This window comes from Ornithorhynchus anatinus, chromosome 9 (assembly GCF_004115215.2).
Source record: "Ornithorhynchus anatinus isolate Pmale09 chromosome 9, mOrnAna1.pri.v4, whole genome shotgun sequence".
Lineage (NCBI taxonomy): Eukaryota > Metazoa > Chordata > Mammalia > Monotremata > Ornithorhynchidae > Ornithorhynchus > Ornithorhynchus anatinus.
Window position 1 is genome coordinate 50,687,287 of NC_041736.1, and position 4,965 is coordinate 50,692,251.

The following is a 4,965-nucleotide window of genomic DNA, read 5'->3' on the forward strand; positions in this document are numbered from 1 at the left end:
TAAGAAGTGCAGGGCCTCTGATAATTTGCCTGTCACTGTTGAGTGCAGCTCAGAGAGTGTTGGCCAAATCGTTGTCATTCACTTTGACAAAGACAGCAGAATGCTCCAGCGCAGGAGGAGGATTATCAAAATAAATGGAATCACTTACACATCCTTTGTTTGTTTGGCTCAGAAATTGCCTGGCTTTGTATGAGAGTTGTAAAATTGGAATACATTTCTTATCAGTATTACTACCTATGTTCCCTGGAAGGGCAAGGGAGAAGAGGAGGAGGAGGAGAAGAAAGTGGGACCAGATAAAAAGAGCCTTCTTTGCCATTTGCATTGGGCTCAGAAAAAGAGTTTAGAACTGCAAAGAGAGAGCCCAGGTTTAGTGACATCTTGGATTAGAGCACCGAAAAGGAGCCTAAAAATGGTTTCGACTAAATTAAAGTATCCACACAACAGGTCCACCTTTTTTTTTTTTTAACCCGAACAGTTTTCCTGCAGGCACCCAAGAAAAGGCATTCAAACCCGGAATCACTTCAATTCAGATTTCAGGAAGTTCATATTTTTGAAAGTTAAAAAACACAGACCTTTGCTCCTTTTAGCTATGCCACTTCTCTTTTTTTATTATTATTTTAGGAACTGGAGCTAATGCATCAAATAGTGACTGATTTATTTTTTTCCCCTACAAATTGTATTTTAGCTGGAGAGAAGCTATAAATGAAATTTGCTTTCAGGCATGGAGCATCTACCTCTACAAGATTTCCGAGTAAGTGGAGAGGCCCTATTATTTGCCAGAGCTCAAATGTAAACATTTGTATTTTAAAAACCTCTGCCTGCATCCTGTGACCTGCTTGTCTGGGTGGGAAAAAGCTCATCCACAGCTGACAGAGATGGACTTTCACTCAGCCAATCAGACCCCGGCATTTCGGAAAAACCGTAATCACTCTCACCTTTCCAGACTGGGCATCTCCTCCTGTTAGGAAAATTCTTCTATTTTTAAGATGCCTAAGAGGATATTCCAAATAGGTCTGTTTTGGCCAATCACTGAGGCTGTAAGAAGTCCAGAAAAGGTATGATATATTTAGAAAACCAGGTTAAATAGTGATAGCAATATTGTTTTAGCAGGGTCCCTACCAGCCAGGTAATGACCACCTACAGCTTTAAGTGCCTATCCGCGTTACCCTAGGCCCTTCACTCCCAATGCCGGTCATTATCTGATTAGTAGAATCTCTGAACAAGTCAGCATTGCATAATTTTATGGGCTTCAACAATACAGGTGGCTGGCCGGGAAAGATTCCTGAGGATGCCAGGCAAGGACCAATAAAAGCTGATCTGGTTAGCATGGATGCACGCGCACAGAAAACGCACATCTGAACTCTCATGGCTGAGAAAAATAAACCCTCTAACGTTGTTTCCAATAGGAACAGCCGAAAACAGGAAAAATAAAAATCTCTGCCATTTTAACATTGCGGGACTATACCATTTCAAGTAATTTCCAACATTATCGTGGGTATTTTGACCTATTCATGAGGTGAGTGTGGTGCATTGTTTTAAAAGCTTATAAATCAATTGATAGGATTGGAATAATTAATGCACTAATATGATAATAGAAACACATTTCAAAAAACAGATTTTTTTTTTCCAAATGCAGCCACTTTGTGGTTAACTGTGTTGAATGTGCCGTATTAACAAGTAGAAAGCGGTGATATAATTAAGAGGTTATCTTTAGTAATAAAGAGGCTCAAACATGTCTTGGAATGTGATCACTTTCCCAGATAATTTTTAAGAATGTAGCATGCCTCTGCATTGTCTGTAGAGACCTACATTAGTGATCCCAAGAGAAAAAATAAACATACATTTTCAAATGAAGATATTGAAAATGTAGAACATATTTCAGTGTGTTGCCGTAACCTGGTCTTTTTTATGTTCTTCCTATAAAACCTAAATTAAACCTCTTAAGAGTGGTTTTGCTACTGGTTTCAGCTAAAACACAATACATTTAAAACGGGCTTGTGAATGCACTCTAACATGGACTCACAAACGTACACTCTGTTTTTTCCCCATACGATCCCAAATGCAACCCCCAGACAAGAATAAACCTTCTATGAATTCTACCTTTGTTTGAAATATAAACTTTTAACAAATAATAATTGCTTGGGTAGCTGAATTGTTGACATGACTGGCAGCAAACCTTTTTTTTTCCTCTCATGTAACATTTTGAAATACCCATCAGCGTCAAATGCAACTGCGCCAGTCTCTGTTGCTGCTCTAAATAAGGCAGAGCAATGTTAAGAAAAATGTCAGAAAAATCTCAGTGGATTAAAATAACATTTCTGCACCATGTCAGCGTGGATGGCAAGGCTTACTGTTTTGCATAATTTTGAAGGATTTTTTTTTTGGTAAAATGTTCCTTCTCTAAACAGAATGAAAGTATATTTTGAAAGATTTAAGATGGCACTGATAGTATTCAACATTAATTGTTATTTTTAATGTAAAAAAAAATTCTTTAAGGTGTGTTTGTTGATAGCAAGTTTTAAATATAAACAAACTTTTTTTTTTTGGTCAGAGTAAATTCTCCCTAACATGAAACAGAAAAATTAAGACAGCAATTTTCAAGTTGTTCCAAACATTTTTTTTTTGGTTCCCTCTCCTGCAAATGATCATGCAAATAAGCATGCTTTTCTAGGGTCCTCAAATACATATCCTTGTAAAGTCACTATTCTTTTTCTTCACAATTAGAGAAAATAAGAATATTCCATGGGAATTGTTGAAAATGGAGTTAGACAAAATATTAAACTGGAGTTCATTTGCCAATTGTTTACAGGAAGGAAATAATTACTGTGAATTTTCTTGTATTTTACTACAGCATATTAAACAGGAAGGATAATGACATTAAAAGAATATACACTACTGTAAATTTCAAACTTTACAATTAATGCTATAAATACCTTCTAAATTCAGCTCTGCTGCACCCCAAAAGAAAGGCAAGATTATCAGCTAAGATCAAGGTGAACTTTAACTGATTTTCAATGTAAACTTTCCAAAACAGGTTAAAAAATGTGAATTTAGACAAATTTGTCTCTTAACCTTTAAAGATTTCCTGTCCGTTTCTGTATGTCCTTTATTACATTAATTTTTTATTTAAATTACACCATTAACTGGATATAAATTTATCAAGAATACATATATTGATTTATAAAACAGTACCATTAATTATTATAATAGCTAGATGTAGCTGATATTACAAAGCCATTTAAAGGTTTTTAATATAACTTGGACATACATAGATAGATAGACATGATGGACAAGACTACAATTTAAACTGGCTACCAGCAGTTAATGAAATCCTTGATTTATATTCTCGTTTAGAGATTGATTATATTGTTGCTTTGTAAAACTATTTATATTATGTCATTTTTCAAAGGATGTCTCAATAAAAAAAAGCTAAATAAAATATTCAGTCAATTCCCAAAGCAGATTTTGTTTTCTGTATTTTAAATGCTAGTGAAAATAATTGATTGTACGTGTTCTGAGATTTGTCATTTCCATTGCAGCGTTGGTTTTCCTGATGGAAGCTTTGTTTGCACATGCACAATTTCGCACACTTGCTTTCCTGCTGAAATGTCTTGATTTTAGTTCAGTGTTTCAAATACAAACCCATGGATAGTCCATAAAACCAAATACCAGGAAAAAGAAGTCTTTTTGACATAATTTACACTATGCATTTCTTTTTTCAGGTTTCAGAAAAATTGGGACTTACCCTAGAGCTGCAAAGAAGACACTCATGGAGAATATTTAAGTTAGAATGCAATCTGAAGAGGAGAAGAGACAAATAAGGAATAGTATAAGCAGATAACAGTAACCTTTTGCCAATTACTTTCCCGCTGGTAATGAGAGAACTAAAAGATTGAAAGTTAAACTCTTTTCACATTATACTTGTGGGGCGAGATTTCCTAGGTTCTTTATTTATATCACTTATCCTTGTCTGGCAACATATGTTACCTATTTATTATAGTATTTTTACTGTTAGCAGACAAATCTAAGGGCTAGCTGAGAAGGCTAGCTTCATCTGATGAGTTTAACAACAACTGCAGGGCATCCTTTGGGGTAGCCAATAGGCTCTGTGGAAGCTAGAATACTCACAATTAACCATTTTGCTGCCAAAATATTTCTATGTTTTCAAATTTGTTCTCATTGTTGAACATAAGGGTTAGTGACTACAAAACTTTGTCGCTTAAACGTTTCAGTTAGTTTTCAGAACACCTCTTCCGATGCATCTTAAATTCTCTTAAAATAGCTAGGTGAATGTACAGGTTTATATGTTGGGGGGATTTGGGGTCCGGACTTCTTTTCTCTTTAATCTGTGGGACACCAATAACAAACAGCTATCAAACATCAACTTAAATTGACGGTTAACCCTCTGCCCCACCAAATACCACTAATTCTCTGTTCTGCTACAAAAAAACTAAGGTTTAGAGTTTAAATGCTACAGTTTCTCAGAATTACATGTCTGGGACAAGCCCAGAAGAGAGTGCTTCAGAGACTTTTTGTTCTACATAAATGTCTAGGCTAATAGAATTGCCAATTAAAATGACCTTTATAGCATTTGTGTAACAATAAGATTGCCTCTTTCAAAGAAAACACTGCTCGGTAACTAAAATTATTCCTTAGAAGAATTGCAAAATGAAGAATTTCTCCATGTTGTTCATGCTCACCTGGAATTCAACTGAAGCATTCAATAAATATCATTGATTGATTGCTTGTCTAATTGTGTTCCCATAAAAGGTTACATTTTCATCCATCCTCAAGTCTCTATTTTGGGTCATTTTGAAACAGCGAATCATTCTGCAAAGGCCTGACTTCAAAATTAAAGAAGTGATCTCCCTAAATTATTGAATTTTATTTTTCATTAACGTGTTTCTCGTCAGCATGCAACTAGCGTTTGCAACCAACAGTTCGATATCCAACATTAAAAGGTTA

General features: G+C 35.2%; 1 long non-coding RNA gene across 1 annotated transcript; it reads left to right on the forward strand.

Moving 5' to 3' along the window:
* The first annotated feature begins 685 nt into the window (after positions 1-685).
* LOC103171206 lies at positions 686-4,750 on the forward strand. The gene is made up of 3 exons (XR_005660377.1): positions 686-751; positions 1,407-1,516; positions 3,723-4,750. It is a non-coding gene; the product is annotated as an uncharacterized LOC103171206 (long non-coding RNA).
* The last annotated feature ends 215 nt before the right edge of the window (positions 4,751-4,965 follow it).